Source organism: Peromyscus maniculatus, chromosome 3 (assembly GCF_049852395.1).
Source record: "Peromyscus maniculatus bairdii isolate BWxNUB_F1_BW_parent chromosome 3, HU_Pman_BW_mat_3.1, whole genome shotgun sequence".
NCBI lineage: Eukaryota > Metazoa > Chordata > Mammalia > Rodentia > Cricetidae > Peromyscus > Peromyscus maniculatus.
The window spans coordinates 155,275,799-155,295,538 of NC_134854.1; the positions used below are offsets into that span (position 1 = coordinate 155,275,799).

The 19,740-nt window shown below is 45.6% G+C and overlaps 1 long non-coding RNA gene across 4 annotated transcripts in view; it reads left to right on the forward strand.

The window, feature by feature from the left end:
• LOC102927201 (uncharacterized) overlaps nt 1-13,563 on the forward strand; it is a 29,054-nt gene extending 15,491 nt beyond the window's left edge. For 2 of the 4 annotated variants that reach the window (XR_006070647.2, XR_442743.4), the window contains exon 3: nt 5,930-6,199. This is a non-coding gene — a long non-coding RNA (uncharacterized LOC102927201). Of the gene's footprint in view, nt 1-5,929; nt 6,200-6,431; nt 9,389-13,220 lie in introns of those variants that run through there. The other 2 variants (XR_006070646.2, XR_006070648.2) reach the window with 2 other exon arrangements.
• The last annotated feature ends 6,177 nt before the right edge of the window (nt 13,564-19,740 follow it).

Consider the following 19,740-nt stretch of genomic DNA (forward strand, 5'->3'; position numbering starts at 1 on the left):
CAGTCCAAAACCCCCCTTTTAAAAAGGATTTATTTATTTATTTATTTAAAGCGTTTCTTCTTCTTTTTTAAAATATTTATTTATTTATTTAATGTAAACGAGGGACCTATCTTCAGGAACACCAGAAGAGAGAATCAGATCTCATTACAGATGGTTGTGAGCCACCATGTGGGTACTTGGAATTGAACTCAGGACCTCTGGAAGAGCAGCCAGTGCTCTTAACCGCTGAGCCATCTCTCCAACCCCGATTTATTTATTTTTTTAATTATGTCTATGTGTGTATATGTTTGCTCATGTGTGTGCTGTGCCCTCAGAGGCCAGAAGAGTGTGTCAGAACCCCTGGAGACAGAGTTATAGGTAGTGTGAGCTGCCTCATGTGGTGCTGGGTCCTTTGCAAGGGCAATATATGTTCTTAATTATGGAGCTGTCTCCAGGCCCCAAACCTCCATCTTCTGATCCTTCTCCTCCATCTCCCAAGCATTGAGATAACGGGCATATGCCACCCACCCAGCTCAACTGTGTGCTTTTATCTTTCCTCAATACATTGCTTAGCACGCACGCACGCACAATATTAAAAGAAAAACTATACCTTCATTAAATGAAACAGATAGATATAGGATGGCATGCTTGGACCATCAGAGCACACAGTAGTTGCAGTGATATGATTTAGGTTTTTGAAGAGTGATAGCCCAGCAAGAGCTAGGCATATGAGGCCTGGGGCCAGAAGTGCAGCTCAGTGGAGAGGGCCTGCTTAGCATACATAGACCCTGGGATCCACCCTCCATCAAAGGGAGGGAGAAAGGCCCGCTTGGATTCCATAAACTCTGTCTAGAGTCAGCATTCTGAACCAGAGGCCTCAGGAGGTGGACCTCGCAGTGGCTGCTGCTCCCCCCAGTTACTGGTTTTCGCTGGAGTTCCCTTTTTATTGTCATAATAAGTGGCTGTTGTGCTATTTTAGGTTCAATTGGTGTTTTTCTCTTTGACTGTGTAAGCAAAGAGCCTACGGATGAAAAAGACTCATTTTCTTTAAAGAACTCAGCATTAAACAACTTAATTAAGCCGGGCAGTGATGGCTCACGCCTTCAATCCCAGCACTTGAGAGGCAGAGGTAGGTGGATCTCTGTGAGTTCGAGGCCAGCCTGTTCTACAGAGCGAGTTCCAGGACAGCCAGGGCTACACAGAGAAACGCTGTCTCAAAAAAATCCAAAAATCAAGCCAAACCAAACCAAAAACAAAAAACTTAATTAATTAATTTGTGTGTGTGTGTGTGTGGTGTGTGTGTGTGCATGTGTGCACTCCTGAGCGCATGCACAGCAAATGTGTGAAGGTCAGAGGACAGCTTTGGGAACGAGCTCTCTCCCTCCAGTGTTTGGGTTCTGGGCCTTGAACTCAGGCTTGGCAGCAATTGAGCCATCGTACAGGCTCTCGGCATTTTGTGTTGTTTTTCCATTTCTGTGTTGTTTTTAATTTTAAATTATTTTTATTTATTTCGTGTGTATGAGTGTTTGCCTTCATATATGGTATGCACACCACATGCACGTGGAGGTCAGAAGAGGGTGGGACACCCCAGAACTGGAGCTGTGGGTGGCTGTGAGCTAACACAGGAGTGCTGGGAATCAAACCCAGGTCCCCTGCAAGGACAACAAGTGCCCTTAACCACCGAGCCATCCCTGTAGCCCCTTTTCCTGTGTTTTCTGAGATAAGATCTAATGTAGCTCAGGTTGGCCTTAAATGACCTAACAAGGGCTGGAATCTAGGCATGTGCCATCACAGCCACATTTTTTATCTCCTAATTTTTTCTTGTCTTAAAGTTACTACCACTATCAATTTTTAGGCAGGGTCTTGCTAGTTGCCCAGGCTAGTCCAGCTTTGATCCTCCTGGTCCGGCCTCTTCCGCAGCGCTGTGATCGGAGGGTTGTGCTACCACTTCCTGCTCCGTCTTTATTACGTTAGCTTTGGAAGAGGCTTCAGACCGGGCATCACAAAAAAAAAAGAGCAACCCAGGGACTTTTTTGTTGTTGTTTTCTTATTTTGGAACTTGACGATTAGCAAAGAGAGCCCTCTGCTGGCCAAAGTGGCATAGTACTAGAGCTGGTCAGTGGCCAGGCCAAAGGCCACCATGGCGATCAGCTGTCTTTGGGTTTTTCAATTAGCAAATTGATGCGGTTCTGTTTTTTCCGCTGTCAACTCAGGTTTGTTTGGAGCTCGTGAAAGTGATCTATAATCCCCAACCCATTCTCCCCTGCCCATTCATGTGTAGCTGAGGGTGACCCTGAACCTCCCCTCTTTCTGCCTCTGCCTCCAAGTGTTAGGGTTACAGGTGAGCACCCCAACTCAGTCTTATGCAGTACTGGGGTTGAAGAACTCTGCGCATGCTAGACGAGCACTCTGCTAATGGAGCTGCGTCCTCAGTCTCTCATTGTTTATGTTTTAATAGTGGGGGGGCGGAGTTCTTGTTGGATATGGGAGCTCATACCTGTAGATCCAGGCACTTGGGAAGTTGTATGGAGGACTGCATGAGTTTGAGGCCAGCCTGGGCAACAAAGTGAGTTATAAGTCAGCCTGGACTACTCCCCCACCCCATGTAAAAGAAAAAAAAACCCAAGACCAAAGAAGAGCTGATCACGGTGGTGGTGCACATGTTTAATCCTAGCATTTGGGAGGTGGAGGCAGGATTGGTCATCAGCCACACATACTGAGCTCAAGATCTTTCTCAAAAAAGAAAAAAGAGGGGAGGGAGACAGAGAAAAAAGTTAAAAGGCTCACCCTTCATACTTGTTGAAAATAATAACTATCAGCTCAGCCCTGAAATAACTCCTATATCTTATCATCTTTGTTTCCCTTTTCTGCCCCCCCCACTGCGCTACTCCCCCGACTGCCCTCCCCTCCCCCCACTTCCCTGTCTCCTCTCCACTGCGCTGCACCCCCCTGCCCTACCCCCTCCCAGCGCCCCCCCCCCAGCTCTGTGTCAGTGGTCCGGTGCCCCCCTCCCCCCAGCCACTTCGCTGCCTCCTCTTCCTAAGCGAGACAAAATAAAACCGATCTTCCTTCAGAAGTGGTGCGGATGGAAAGTGAGCCAGGGCAGTGGCTGCTTATCTCCAGCGGACCCCAAGCTGAATGCCAGGGCTGGGGCCCGACTGGTGCCACACACCTGAGAAGAGCTGGACTTTGAATGATGTCCCTGGCGGCTTCGTTGACCGTGGGAAAGCCGGTGCACAATGGAGGAGTGCTAGGCTGGCTATCTAGAGGAGAAAAGGGGCTCTCCTGGGGATAACACTGAGTTTCTCTGGTGTACTTGGACAGAACTTACCCTAATTACATTTTTTTCTGAAATAATAATCTTATATAGACCAGGCTGACCTAGAACTCTTGATCCTCCTGTTTCTAAAGATGGTAGGCATGTGCTACCCCTAACTCCCAGCTGGTGTGTCTTTGCATAATCTTTATTATTGTTATTATTATTATTAATTATTAAAATTTGAGACAGGGTCTCGCTATGTAGTCCTGACTGTTCTGAAACTTGTTACGTAGACCAGGCTGTCCTTGAACTCACAAAGGTTGTTCAGCATCCTTCTAGGAAGCCCCCATGGCTGCATGCTCCCACATGAGCACCTGGGTCCATTAGTCAGCCACCTGGCAGCTTCTACAGCAACCTAAGCAATTTTTTCTCCTTCCTCTAAATTTACTTTGAAGCTGGGCATAGCTTATACACCAGTGATCCCAACACTTGGGAGAGGAAGGTCAAGGTCAGCTGGGGCTATATGAGAACTTGTTTCAAAAACAGAATAAAGGGCTGGGAAAATGGCTTGAGTACAATACTTGTCCCACAAGCATGAACACTCCCAACACTCAAGTAAAACGCTGGGCTCCATGGCATGTTTTTTTTATTCTTTTGGCTATTTTGGGACCTGCCACCTAGCTCCCAAATAAGTCACAAGAAATCTTATTATTTCTTATGAATGCCCAGTCTTAGCTTGGTTTGTTGCTATCGAGCTTTTCTTTCTTTCTTCCTTTTTTTTTTGTTTTTTGTTTTTTTTGTTTTTTTTTTTTTGTTTTTCGAGACAGGGTTTCTCTGTGAAGCTTTGTGCCTTTCCTGGAACTCAACTTGGTAGCCCAGGCTGGCCTCGAACTCACAGAGATCCGCCTGGCTCTGCCTCCTGAGTGCTGGAATTAAAGGCGTGCGCCACCACCGCCCGGCACTAGCGAGCCTTTCTTAAATTATCTCATCTACCTTTTGCCTCTGGGCTTTTACCTTTCTCTATTTCTGTATATCTTTTCTGGTTCCTTGATCTTTTTTTCTTTCCCAGATTTCTCCACTCATTTATTCTCCCTGCCTGCCAGCCCCACCTATCCTTTCTCCTGCCTTGCTATTGGCCGTTCAGCTCTTTATTAGAACAATCATGTGTTTTAGACAGGCACAGTAACACAGCTTCACAGAGTTAAACAAATGCAACATAAAAGAGTGCAACATATGCTTGCATCATTAAACCAATGTTCCATAGCATTAACAAATGTAACACATCTTAAAATAATGTTCCACAACAATGGCGCGTGCCTGAAGTTTCCCTGCTGGGTAGGCAGAAACAGGCAGATCCCTAGAGCTCACTGGCCCATCAGCCTAGCAGAATTAGTGAGCTCTAGGTTCAGAGAGACTGTCTCAAAGACTAAGGGGGAGGGCTGGCGAGATGGCTCAGCAGGTAAAGGTGCTTGCTGAGTAAGCTCGGTGGCCCGAGTTCAGTTAGGAACGCACATAAAGGTGGAAGGAGAATTCTACAAAGTTCTCCTTTGAGCTTTGCAGGAGTGCTGTGGCACTCACACAACATACCATGTACACACAATAGTAATAAATACAATTTAGAAATATATTCAAAAAAACTAAGGTGGATATTGACCGAGGAAGACAACTGGCGCACACGCACGCACGTACACACACACACACACACACACACACACACACACACACACACACACACACACTGAGAAGTAAAAGTTGTGTGGTTTGCCTTAAGCTTGAATGTATCAAAGTTGCCTCTTCCTGTACCTGTCCCTACTTCCTTGGTGTGATACGGTACATTTTATTGCAGGTGCAGTCTCTTAATCCAATAGGCGAAGTGTTTAATTCTAGGAATTTCAGATACTATAGTGAGCCATATTTGACTTTATTATTACCTTCCCCCACCCCCGTGCTGGGGACCAGACTTTGGGCCTTGCACATACTAGATAAGCTCTCAACACTGATCACCTCTACACCCAGCCTGTAATTGTACAGTTTTATAAAACAAAGTGCCCTTGTAAGAGTTTCAAACTACACCCTGTAGGTCCCGATACTGGTATACTGTTTGTATACTGTATATTGTGTATTATATTATTGTATTATACAGTATATTGTATAATATTTGTTTGCTTATTTATTTAGTTATGAGCAAGGTCTCATATGGGCCAGCTGGCCTTAAACTCACTATGTAGCCAAGGATGACCCTGAACTCCTGATCTTCCTGCCTCCACCTCTAAAGGGCTAGGTTAACAGGTGCGTGCCAACACTCCCAGCTTCGTTGTTTGTTATTCTGAGACAGGGCCTTGCTATTTAGCTTCCGGTGGCCTGGAACTCTCTATGCAGACCGCTTGAAGTCATACTCTTTCTACATCTGCTTGTCGAGTTCTGGAATTACAGGCCTGGGGTACCAGGCTGGGCCACACCGTTGATGTTTACTGAAGTTTTGTGAGTGATAAATTGTCTCCCTCTGTTGTTGCCACAAAATTACGTTTTGGGGCAGACAAGGTGGCTCAGCAAGTGAAGGATGGCTTGAGTTCAATTCTCAGGTAGAAGGGGGAGCTGACTCCAGCAGGTTTTCCTCTGACCTCCACACACATGCAAATAATAAATTAAAATGCGGTAAAAGAACCTTTTTTTGCATTTATAATTACTTAGGGGCTGCTCACAATGTATGCTGGACCATATTAAGCCCTGAGGTGATCACAAAAGAAGTTTGCCTGGGACCCATCTGTCTCCTGCCGCTGTCCACAAGATGGAGAAGGCGGAAGCAACCCGAGGAGCCGTCTTTGTCTGTAAGGATAGAAGGTCCATTGTGGAGGGGAGAGAGACAGGAACTATATAGGCGAGGCCCTACCAGCCCCGCATCTCTTATCTCCAGAATTCTTTTACAGAAAAGAAAAATAAACTTTTATCTGGTTTAAGCCACTACTGTTTCTAGGCTCTGTTACTAGCTGCCAAATGCGTGTGTTAACTGATAGAGAAGTCCTTGATGCATTTTGAGCAAGGGGGACGGGATTCTGCCCATTTGGTGGCTCTGCAGGGGTGGATTTCGGGGAGTGGAGCATCCTGGAGAGCACCAGGAGGTAAAGAAGGCTTGGCAGGTGGGGCAGACAGTGAGAATACACCTCACAGGGTCACTGATTTTCTTTTCCCCCAGGACACCTCTGCTGAAGTGCTGTTATACAGTGGCTATTGAAATGTCTATTGATGGAGTAACTTGAAGTCCGCTATTGTCAACTGGCCTCAAAGCTGGGCCATTGAGTAGATGGGTGCTCTTTGTGCCTAAAAAAGCAGCAGGTGAAGGACGGAGCAGGAAAGGGGTATCAGCATTACAGGAAAGTCAAGTGAACTCCCTGGAGGGGTCTCCAAGGAAAGGAAGTTTTGTTACATGTGACCGTCTAATGAAGATACATTCGAAGTCTGATGGAAATTGTTTTTAACTAGGTAGCAAATTCAAATGATGTCCAAAACATATACCCTGCTGTAACTTATAACATGAATTCACATGCTGCAGATTTCTAAAAAGGGGACCATGGATTTTTTACTAGCTTTAAGGTGCATGTAATTCACTGAGAATGGCTATCTCTTCATCATTAACTCATCATTGTGAGGTTAGGAAGGACTTCCACATTTTACATTAGACATTTACTGTTTACACGGACCATAAAATATGATCTGTCTCAAATTACACACAAAGGCTTATTCCTAATTATAAATGCCCAGCCTTAGATTGGCTGGTTTCTAGCTAGCTTTCCTTAATTTTAAATTATCCTGTCTGTCTTTTGCCTCTGGGCTTTTTCTTTCTCTATTTCTGTGTATCTTTCTCTGTGGCTGGCTGTGTGGCTGTGTGGCTGGCCACCCTCCTCTCCTTGTTCTCTTGCTCTTTCTTTTCCTCCCAGCTTTTTCCTTCTATTTATTCTCTCTGCCTGCCAGCCCCACCTATCCTTTCTCCTGCCTTGCTATTGGCCATTCAGCTCTTTATCAGACCATCAGGTGTTTTAGACAGGCACAGTAACACAGCTTCACAGAGTTAAACAAATGCAACATAAAAGAATGCAACACATCTTTGAATCATTAAACAAATGTTCCACAGCACAAACAAATGTAACACATCTTAAAATAATATTCTACAACAATTACCAAGCTCTGGTTCTAACTCATTCTTTGAGCCTAGCACTTTGAAGACTGAGGCAGGAAGATGGCTGCTATGGAATAATTCTTCTGCACATTCTGTGAAGATTTGTCACTATGATTGGTTTAATAAACAAGCTGACTGGCTAATAGCTGAACAGGATAAAGTTAGGCATGAAAGCCAAATTGAGAATGATGAGATGAGGAAAGGCAGAATCAGAGGAGTCTCCAGCCAGATGCAGAAGGAGCAGGAGATGAATGTGCCATGCTAATAAAGGTAGAATGTAAATGAGTAATATGGGTTAACTTAAAATGTAAGAGCTAGTTAGTAATAAGCTTGAGCTATCGCTGAGCATTTACAATTAATATGTCTCTGTGTGCTTATATTAATAATTTATTAATTATTTGGAAGCAGTTCCCAGGACAGGAAAACTCCACCTGTAGATGGCTGTGAGTTTAAGGTCAGCATGGGTGACGTAGTGAGTTCTAGGGCAGCCTGGCTACGGTGTTAGACTTTCCTCTCAAAAGATACAAAACACAAGTTCTGTTCCGCAGCACACGTGGTAAGCAGCACAGAGGTTAGCTGGCCCCTGTGTAAGGCCCTGGGTGTTTTACCATCTTTTTCTGCTGTGACCTAACCAGTAAGAAGCCTGAGTCCAGGGCCAGTGAGATGGCTCATCAGACAAAAATGCTTTCCACTCCAGACTGACAACCCGAGTCTGATCCCGGAACTGACTCCTGAGGATTATCTTCTTCTGCCTGCCTCATTTGTACCTTGGCATCTATATGTCTGGACAAACACACACCACATGTTTCTCTCTTTCTCTCTCTCACATACATATGTAACAACTACTACTATTACTACTAATAATAAATTAAATTAAAAAATAAATCTTAATTCCAAGGCATATATGTAGCTAGAGTTTTCCTGGTCCTGCTTGGCCCACAGTCAGGACAAATCTCTCTTACCCTCCGGTCCCACAGCTGCTCAGACCCAACCGAGTAAACACACAGAGACTTATATTGCTTACAAACTGTATGGCCATGCCACGCTTCTTGTTATCTAGTCCTTATATCTTAAATCAACCCATTTCTATCAATCTATACCTTGCCACGTGGCTCGTGGCTTACCGGCATCTTCACATGCAGCTTGTCATGGTGGCGGCGGCTGGCAGTGTCTCTCTGCCTCAGCCTTCTACTTCCCAGAATTTTCCTTTCTCCTTGTCCTGCCTATACTTCCTGCCTGGTTACTGGCCAATCAGTGTTTTTTTTATTAACCAATCAGAGCAACACATTTAACATACAGAACATCCCACAGCACATGTATCTCTTGTGAACTAAAGGCACTAGCTTACTATTCCATCTTTTTGTTTTCTTAAAACCTGAGTTGGGGGCTGGAAAGATGAGTCAGAAGTTAAGAGCATAGGCTGCTCTTCTGGAAGATCCAGGTTTGATTCCCAGCACCCAGGAGGCAGTTCACAACCATCTATAGCTCCAGTTCCAGCCCTCTTTTGGCCTCCCTGGGCACCAGGCACAAACATGGTGCACAGATATGCTGTGGGATGGTCTGTATGTCAAATTGCTCTGGTTGGTCAATAAATAAAACACTGATTGGCCAGTGGCTAGGCAGGAAGTATAGGCAGGACTAACAGAGAGGAGAATTGAAAGAACAGGAAGGCAGGAGGAGACACTGCCAGTCGCTACCATGACAAGCTGCATGTGAAGATGCCGGTAAGCCACGACCCATGTGGCAAGGTATAGATTTATAGAAATGGGTTAATTTAAGATATAAGAACAGTTAGCAAGAGGCCTGCCACAGCCATACAGTTTGTAAGCAATATAAGTCTCTGTGTTTACTTGGCTGGGTCTGAGTGGCTGTGGGACTGGCGAGTGAGAGAGATTTGTCCTGACTGTGGGCCAGGCAGGGAAACTCTAGCTACACAGATATGTATGCAGACAAAACACCATATGAATAAAATAAATAGCCAGGCGGTGGTGGCGCACACCTTTAATCCCAGCACTCGGGAGGCAGAGCCAGGCGGATCTCTGTGAGTTCGAGGCCAGCCTGGGCTACCAAGTGAGTCCCAGGAAAGGTGCAAAGCTACACAGAGAAACCCTGTCTCGAAAAATTTAAAAAAAAAATGAATAAAATAAATAAATGAATCTTTTAAGAATATGAGTTGAGACCCTCAAGTTCCTTTCAGACTTGACATGAACAAGTAACTAGAAGCCTCAATACACCTCCAAATTTCAGGTCTCTTGAAGCACTGCCCTTTAGGCTTTCTCTTCACTTAGGGAAGGACAGATGCTACCTGAAATACCTTTTGAATTGATCATGTCTCCTCATCCTTTGCCTTGATTTTATCAAAATGACATGCAAGAATTCAAATACTACTGAATATTCAGTTGCAGACTTCTACACTTCTGCCAAAGGATTTTATTAGTAACATGAGTTAACCTTCAATTTATTCAAGGTAATTTTCTTTTTTCTTTCTTTCTCCTGTTTTTGTGGTTGTTGATTGTTTTTCTCTCTCTCTCCTTCCTCCCTTCCTTCTCCTCCCCCTTTTAAATTCAGTCTTGCGATGAAGTAGCCTGTTACTTACTACGTAGCCCATAACTCTTGGTGATCCTCTTGCATCAGCTAGGTTTGCAGGCTTGTGTCACCATGTCCAGCTTCAAATATTAGAGTTTGAATGACACTTCCCTGGAGTTCCTGAGTTGCATTTTGCTAAGATCTGCACACTGGAGAAAGTAAACAGAAAAGTGCAATTTGCTACACGCACATTCTCTGTCTCCACTTAAATGATAGCTTAAACAATATTAAACAATGGCTCCCGTTTATGAGGTGCTGTGTGCAGGCAGCTAAGCTGCTGATCCATAGTTTAACCCTGATGAAGATTCTGGGAAGCAGCCATATTGTCGAGGAAACAGTTTCAGAGCTGTGGCTCAGGGTCACAGTGAGCAGCTGAACAAGGGCAATTTAAGGTCTTGCTGACTCCTGTGTGGCTCAGAGGCTGACCTGTCACTCTTATAAATAATCTGGAGGAGAACAAGGCCAACTGTCTCCGGGTGACACTTGATCCCACATTTATCCTTTCACTCTGCCAAACTGAAAGGCCTTATGGTGATTAAATATTTCTGGCCAGCAATGCCCTGCCATTTTGTTGAAAAATGATACACTGATATCTTTTATAGTCTCTTTTTGTTGTTGAGACAGGGTCTCATGAAGTCCAGACCAGTCTGCAATTCATTGTGTATCCAAGGATGACCTTTAACTTCTAATCCCCCTGCTTCCACCTTCTAAATACCAAAACTAAAGGTGTGCCCAGTTTATCAAACCAAGGGCTTTGTGCATGCTGGGTGAGCACTCTACTAAGTGAACCACATCTCCAGCCCTGTAATTGTTTCCATAAAAACAAACATTCTGTGCCAGCATTAGCTGTCTAGAGAGGGGGATATGCTGCACAAGCCTCCCCAATCACTGTAGTTCATCGAGGATGCAGTGTGGAGGGTCCATTCCTTACACTGTCTCTTACTGGATGGACAGGGCTCTGCCCCAGGGAGGGCCCGTCTCTGAACGTCAAATAGTAATCATCAAATGACAAACCACACACACACACACACACACACACACACAAAATACCCCAACAAACAAAAGCAAAACAAAGGTAAGTGAAATAAACAGAGGACTGGCGAGATGCTCAGTTGGTAAAGGGGGTTGCTGCTAAAGCTGACAACCTGATACTTGGAACCCCAGTGGTGGAGGGAGAGAACCAGTCCAAGGTTGTTCTCTGAACCCCTTATTTTGTTTCTCGGGACAGGGTTTCTCTGTGTAGTTTTGGTGCCTGTCCTGGAACTCACTCTGTAGACTATGCTGACTTCTAACTCACAGAGATCCACCACCACTACTCAGCTTGTTCTCTGAATTCTATGCTCATGTACACACACACACACACACACACACACTAATAATAATAATAACAATAACAATAATAATAATAATGATAATAATAATAATAGTAAATATAATTAAAAACAACAAACTCGCAGCCCCACTGAGTTTAAATGACTAAAGGGCACATCTTTATGTCTCTGTGCTCCAGTCTCTCCTGAGGCAGATGGAATGACATCCCTTTCAAAGGTGGCTAGAGCTATGAGAAGAAAAATGTTGGTTGTCATTTTCCTTAGGGAGAGGGAGGAGCAAAGAAATCCCTTCTCAAAGGATGAAGGACATTTTGTTGTAAGAGAAGCATGCTGAGCTCCCAGCAGTTTTGGTCAGACTCTTTTTTTGGATTTTTTTTTTTTTTTAAGGTTTTTAGGGCAGAGTAGGAGTTTGTTAGGAGATTCTCATGTGGAATTGAAGCCCTATGGTTAAGAGAAAGGAAGGTGGGAAGGAAGAAAGTGAAACCCAACCAAGAACTAGGATGTGGGTTTCTCAAAGAAGACTTACCCCTTGCACGTTTTGAGTCCACATTGGGGTTGGTGTTTCTCCAACACTGCGTTTTTTCCAAGGCAGAGAAAACTCCCGATCAAAATCATGTATCTGCTAAGGCCTGCAGGCAAGCCTGTCGTGTGTTTTCTTGAGTAATGATTGCTATGGAAACGGCCCAGCACACTCTGGATGGTACCACCCCTAGGCTGGTGGCCCTCAGTTCTATGAGAAAGCTGGCTGAGCAAGCCATGAGAAGCAAGCCAGTAAACAGCACCCTCCCTGGCCTCAGCTTCAGGTCCTGCCTCCAGGTCCCTGTCATGACTTCCTTTGATGATGGGCTGTGATGTGGAACTGTAGCTGAAATAAACCCTCTCCTCTCCAAGTTGTTTTTGGTCATGGTGTTTTATCATTGCAATAGAAACCCTAAGACACTTGGGCTGGTAGAATTATCTAGTATCTTGGTTGTGGTAGTGACAGGGTTGATTTTGAAGACATCTAAATATCTAAAAAAAAAAAAATGCACACAGGTAAACATTCCCTGTCTAGGAAGCTAATAGAAAACTTTGTAAGGTGTGTGTGTGTGTGTGTGTGTGTGTGTGTGTGTGTGTGTGTGTGTGTGTGCTTTAACAGACTAAATTCACTTTATTTTTCTTGTATAAAAACCCCTCTGTGGCTGCCACAGCTGGAGTCTGAGTCCTTTGAACAGAGACTCTGGTGTGGGTTTTCACAAGATGGTCAGTGAATTCCTCATAAGGAGACTTGGTGCACACAGTCTCTTTCCAGAGGTCAGGGGTCAGGTAGCTGGAGGTCTTAGAGATGGCGTCAAAGGTGGCCTTGGTGAAGTTGCCCAGGGTGGGAGTGCAGCCCCTGGGTGATGGGTAGCAGTCATCAATACTGGCCATTAGCAGCACCTTCTTGGGCCCAGGAGCAGATGATACCAGTGTCTCTGGGGGCAGGGATGAGACGCACCAACACAGAGCCACAGCGACCTGTCACTTTGCACGGAGCAGTGTAAGCCTTGCCAATCTTGTTCCCCCAGTAGCCTCTCTGCACAGGGACAATGGACAGCTTGGCCAACATGGTGGCCCCTTGGAAGGCAGTGGCTACTTCTTGGAGCACTTAACACCAAGACCAGCATGACCATTGTAGTCCCCAGTAGCAACTAAAGCCTTGAGCCTGGTCCGCTGGCCAGCCCGAGTCTGCTTCTGCACTGGCATGATCTCTAGAACCTCATCCTTTAAGGATGGGCTCAGGAAAAAGTCAATAATCCTGGATTCTTTAATGGGCAGGGAGAACAGGTAAATCTCCTCCAGGGACTTGATCTTCATGTCCTTAACCAGGCAGCCCAGCTTGGTGACAGGTTGTCTTTGTCTTTACCTCCAGAAACCCCATGGCTTTGGCCATGACCATGACTACAGCCTCTAAGACCTCTGCTGAATCCTTCACGGAAGCTATCACAGCCCCCTAATCCTGGATCCCCAGGTCCTCCGGGCCCTCCTGCTGTACCTACCGACGCCATCCGCCATTTGGTGTTTTCCAGAAAAAGAAGAAGAAAAAGCTTGTTTGTGTGTTCTTCAGATACATTTTTATCTTATTTATGTGTATGTATGCTATACAGTCATCCAGTGCTGTTTAGGGGATAACAAGAATAAAAATCTATACAGTTAAATGCAGCTACAAATATTTTTCAAATGTTTCCCACCAACAGTTGACTGAACCCACACATGTGGAATTTATAGACATGGAAGGCTGGTGGTATTAAATGTGAATGAAACGTGTCGAGTCAGGAGTTGTTTGCATCCGTGATTTCTTGGCTCTGGCCTAGTGGGTTGGTGAGATGTCTCTAGTGCTGTCTCCACTTGTCATTTCCAGAATCTGTCACCGCCAGTGGGATCCAGGTTTGCTGTGTATTTATGGAGTGCCTTTACTCCTCACTCTTCATCTTGTGCCCATGCCCAGCATCTCTGGTGATCCTTCCCCAGCTCCCGGCCTGCACAGGGGCCCTGGCTGAATTAGGAATCTGGTTTTATGCAGTGCCTGATTCAACTCAAGATTCACATTTCTGACATCTCTTCACCGCAAACTTGTGTCTGCCTAGATCCCATGCCTGGGTGACCCTGACATTGCCTTCTCTTCCCCACTGAGTTCTGGCCTACTTGGAATTTTGTTTTATGCCTGCGTGACGGAGGAGACGTGTTAAAATCATGCACTGCCAATGCCTCTCTGTCTACAAGAAGAGTTGGAGCTCTGCACCAGTGCTCTCTAGAGTGCCTTTGTTGAATCGAGCAGGGTCATTGGCAGTGAGGAGAGCCAAAATGCTGAGAGGAGGCCCAAAGGCTCTTCCCAGCACAAAAAGAGGGTGACGTGTAGAAGGGAACGGTACAGGAAGCTCGAGAGGGAAAGGAAGGTGTGTAGAGGAGGAAGCAGGCATGGGCTAGCTCCACGGTTTGGGAAGGAAGAGAAAGAAATGCACATCATAGTGTAAAGGAAGTTTTCTTGCTTTTCACATTCCTTTTGCTTCTTAGAATGTTCGGGTCGGGTAGGGTGGTGCACACCAGCAATCTCAGAACTCAGGAGGTTGGGGCAGGAGGATTACCAAGAGTTCAGTGCCTGTCTGGGTACAGCAAGGCTTCCAGCGGCATGTCTGATATCTCGATATCTCCTAGTGCTGTCAGTTGGCCTCGTCATGATCATTCAGGGAATTCCCTTTTAGTTAACTGATTGGTGAAGGAATAATGGATCGATTGAAATAGTATCTCTGGGCTGGAGAGATGGCTCAGTGTTTAAGAACACCGACTGCTCTTCCAGAGGTCCTGAGTTCAATTCCCAGCACCCACATGGTGGCTCACAACCATCTGTAATGAGATCTGGTGCCCTCTTCTGGCCTGCAGGGACACATGCAGGCAGAACACTGTATACATAATAAATTAATAAACCTTTAAAAAAAAAAAAAGAAAGAAAGAGTGTCTCCCTGTGGAACCCAGGCTGGCCTCAACTCAAGCAAAGCAAACTTTTCCTTTTCCTTTTCCCTCTCCTCCTCTCTGTCCTCTTCTTTCCTGGGATTTACAGGCCACTGCAGCCATGTCTGACTAGTTCAAAGATTTAACTATAGTGAAATGATACAGGTATATCTATTATAAGTAAAGCGCCTTCAGGGTGGTGGTGGTATACCTTAGTGGTAGGATGCTTATTTAGAATGCACAAGGGGTTGATAGCCATGGAGGGGCCTGAGATATTCAAACAAAAACTGTTTTTCAGAGAGAGATAGGACAACCAGCCCAGCCTATATATGGAATTCTAGACCAGCCTCATGAACACAGTAAGACCCTGTTTCAAACAACAAAATCCAAAACACCAACCAAAGGCCAAGTCGATGGCTCAGTGGGTAAACACTTATGAAGTAACCCTCGAGACCTGAGTTCTAGACCCAGAGCCTCAGAAGAGGTGGAGGAGAGCACCCTCTCCACAAAGTTCTCCCCTGCTCTCCACACATGCGCCGTGGTACGTATGTGCCTATACACACATCCAACACAATAATAAAAAAACCAAAAGACAAACCAGAGCTGGGGTTATAGCTCAGTTACCAGAGTGCTTGCCTCGCAAGCAATAAGCCCTGGGTTTGATCCCTAGAACCCCGTAAACCGTGTCGTGGCTCAAAGCTGTGATCTCAGCACTCTGGAGGTGGAGGTAGGAAGATCAGAAGTTCAAGGTCAGTCTCCACTACAGTCAAGTTTAAGGCCAGCCTGTGAAATATGAGACCTTGTCTCGAAAAACGAAACAAATCAAAACAAACCAAGAGACTGTCCTAGGTAAAGAGAGTTGTGTTGTGTTAGCATAAGCCTGGCTCTCCCCAATGACCCCCTTTCCTAACTCTGCCCTTGGACTGGTGGCTTAATTGGCAGATTTGGGGCTCTTTCCCAATAGAGCTTCAGACCACTGAATCTTACTTATCAGCATGATGTTGGGAAACTTCTGATTCTCACTTAAACTACGTTCAGCAAGCCAGCTCCATCAGGGATAAACAACGATCTGGCATCTCCTTCCATTCCTCTGTCTTGTTTGGCTTTGTTTAGAACTCTGAGGAGGGGTGTAATTAGTTCACTGGGCACCCTGTCAACGTTCCAGGACTTGGTGCATTGGTCAGAAAATTGATAAGTAAGAAATAAACACAATTAGGGAGAAGCAGGAGAATAAACACAGGGAGACCAAGGATTCTGGAGAGGCCAGAAACTGGCCTTGGTCCTGGAGCCCTTCCCTTTCATGTGAGGGATGTTTATCTCAGGCTGGCAGTTTGTATAGTTTATCTTGGGCCAGGTAGGTTTTTATGATGGTGCAGTCAGCTTGTGACAGCTGTGGCCTGGGGAAAAGACCTTGGAAAAGCCATTCAGGAGTTTGGAGGGCCTTGGCAAGGGCACTGGGCCGTGCTAGGGCCTTAGCAGGGGCCAGCAGGGTGGGAAAGCCTTATAATCTATTACAGCTTGGGCAGGGGTTCAATTATGGGGGGCATCTTTTCATGTGCTGCCTTTTTGGATATTAGGGAGAAGGGAATTTGCTGGGGCTTTTGTTGTTTGTTTAACTGTGGGACAGCTTGGCTTTTCATGGACCACAGAGCAATCACAAGAGATTCACTTTCAATAAAGCTAGTGCTAGGTCTAGAGAGGCAAACAAAGAGCCCTCATTTTAAATTTGCTTTTATGTTGTTTTGAGTTATCCTCAAGGGCAGAGGAGGGAAGGGTAGATGAATTAAATGTGAACTCACAAGGCTCAAGAATCAGTGCCTTGGGAACTGGGAAGATGGCTCAGTGGGTAAGAGCCCATGCTGTACGGTTGTGAGGAGCAGAGTTCGAATATCCAGCGCCCACTTAAAAAGCTGGGTGTGGCAGGGCACACCTGTAACCTCACCACAGTGTGTGGGACTCGCAGGCTGTCTGCATAGTCAAGGCAGAACGGCAATGGAGGCCTCAGCAGGCAGTGTTCACACTCAATGCAGCGGTGTGGTACTGACCCCGAGGATTTAACAGGAACCTGGAAACGCACAGGCAGGAAAGAACAGCTCTTCAGATGAGATATGCGGCTGGGGGATGCTGCTGTTGGGCCTCTCTGAACTTTGCAAGAAGACACTCTGTCACACTCTCCGGTGACCCTTTCCCAGAGAAACTTGCACAGTGCCACAGTCCTGAAATTAACTTACTGGTTAGCATATCCCCATGAAGTGGCATTGCATTCACAGGCAGTATATTTGGGACTTTGGTCAGCCAGCATCTTGGTGGGGACACAATTTCTGCAACTGACTTTGACAGTTTGCTATTGATTCTGTGGGTTGTAGCCCAGGCTGGTCTCAATGTTACAGAAATTCTTCTGCTTTTCCTTCCCCAGTGCTCAGATCACAGGCATGAACCACTGTGCTAGACCCCTTGAATCTGCTTATGTGATTTAAAAGAAAATCTCAAAGTTCGGTTATATGCTAACATTTAATTTTATTTGTGTGTGTGTGTGTGTGTGTGTGTGTGTGTGTGTGTGTGTGTGTGTTATATTTGCCTGTGCATGCATGGGTCACTTGGAGCTGGAGTTACCACTTGCTACATGAGAGTTGGGATCCAAATTCCAGTTCTTATGATTGAGCAAGTGCTTTTAACTGGTGCTCCATCTCTCCAGCCCGCCTGTATATGTGATTTTGCTTGAGCTCCTTTCTAGGAATTGTGGCTTTATTTCTTTGTTTCAGGAAGGGTCTCACTATGTATCCCTGGCTAGTTTGGAACTCAATATATAGCTCACGTTAGCACAGAACTTACAGAGATCTGCCTGCCTCTGCCTCCAGAGTACTGATATTAAAGGTTTGAACCACCCACCATTCCTATCTTTAAAATTTTTTAAAATTACATTAATTAATTAATTAATTGATTGATTGATTTGTGTTCCTTCATGTGCAGGGGCACTCATGTGCTACTGTGTGTGTGTGTGTGTGTGTGTGTGTGTGTGTGTGTGTAGATCAGAGGCCATCTTGCAGGTGTTGAGTTATCTCCTTCCAGTATAAGTGTCCAAGTTTAGTGGCCTGCACCTTTACTTAATCCATTGAGACATCTTACTGGCCCAAAATGTTGATTTTTTTTAATTTAAAAATTATTATCATTGTGTGTTCATGTGGGTGCATATGCCATTGGCCACTTGTATGGAGGGCAACTTTGTGGAGTCCGATCTTTTCTTCCACCTTTAGGTGAGTTCCGAAGATCGAACTCAGGGCAGTAGGTTTGTATAACAAGCGCTGTAACCGGCTGAGGTACCTTGCCTGTCCACACAGTGGAGCCCAGGGGAGTCCTGAATGCCTGATTCTTCTTCACTCCTTCAATACATCCTGCCGGTGTGTGCCACCATAATCATGCCTTGCCTATTACATTCTTCCTAGAAACTTGATAAAAATGACCGGTATGTCTTCTATGTGGTGGTCTTTGCCCTCTTGCTTGATGTAGCTGTGGTTAAATCCTCACACAGCCTTGAGAATCGAAACACCCCAGTGAACCCCCACAGCCACTATTATAGGGTAAAAAGCCTGAGCTCAATTCCAGGGCTTGAAATCCCACAAGTCCCTGAGCTCAAAACCCCACCAATTCCTGGGCTCACTCCAAGCTCAGGACTTGAAATCTCACCAATCCCTACCCTGGGAAATCCCACCCCCAAGAAGCCATGTCTAAGCCCTCCCACTTGGTTTCCCTGCTGCTTCTCACCTGAGCAGAGGCAGCCACCCTCCTGTGTTTTTCCTGATGAATCTCTTGTGTGAGGTTGGTTGTGTGGTGTGACTTTGTGGTAATCCTTGACTCGGGACTGCCAGGATACCTTCCCCTCAGAGCTGTAACACTTACTGCTACCCCTACCGTTCTAACCAGAGAGCCACTAAGACCCCAAACAGTGTGGAATATCTCCTGCATTATTGGAAAAGTAACTTTGTGATAAAGCTTGATTTTCTCAACAGGATTGACATTGTGTTACTGAAGTTTCTCCTTCCACTCCCAAGACAGGGTTTCTCTGTGAAACAGCTCTGGCTGTCCTGGACCTCACTTTCTAGACCAGGCTGGCCTCGAACTCATAGAGATTTGCTTGCCTCTGCCTCCTGAGTGCTGGGATTAAAAGTGTGCACCACCACCACCTGGCTTATTGAATTTTTTTTAATGCATGACACAGAAGTAGTATGCTTTTGTTACTTTTATCTCAGTGCTGACCCTCTGGTATGCTATATGAATTATGTGGACACTTACAATAAAAATGGGCAATAGACAAATGAATGAGGGCTGGAGACATGACTCAAAAGAGAAAAAGAACATTTGCTGCACTCTCATGAGGATCTGAAGTGGATTCTCAGCACCTACATTAAAAGCTGAACGTGGCCATGTGTATAAGTCACTGTTGTGGGAATCCATTCTGTACAAGCCCTAGGGCGTGGCTTTGTCTGAGTAAGTGACCCCTTGAGATTGGAGAGAGAGGAGTCATTCTCTCTCTTGGGTGGCTAGGACCGAGTCACGTGGCATGAAGCAACTTGCAATTGGCCCTCCTCCCCCACCCCCACCAGGGGTGAGGGTGAGGGTGGCAGAAGGACAGGATAGCAGTAGGTGGACCAGCAGAACAGCAGTGGCATCTTTCTTATTCCGTATCAGTGAGTGTATTATTCCCATTTCATAGCTCAACAAATTCTTGAGATCCTTTAACAGACGCCCGTGGTCTCTCATAACATGTCACCCCAACACTGGGATGGGAGGGAGACAGGAGGATTTCTGGGGCTTGCTGGCCAGCCAGCCTCGCTGGAAAAATGGTAAGCCCCATTTCTCACATCCGAGAGAGGCCTAAAGACAGTGATACAGCAGGACACCAGATGACCGCCTCTGGCCTGTTGTGAAGCAGTTTCTTCCTAGCT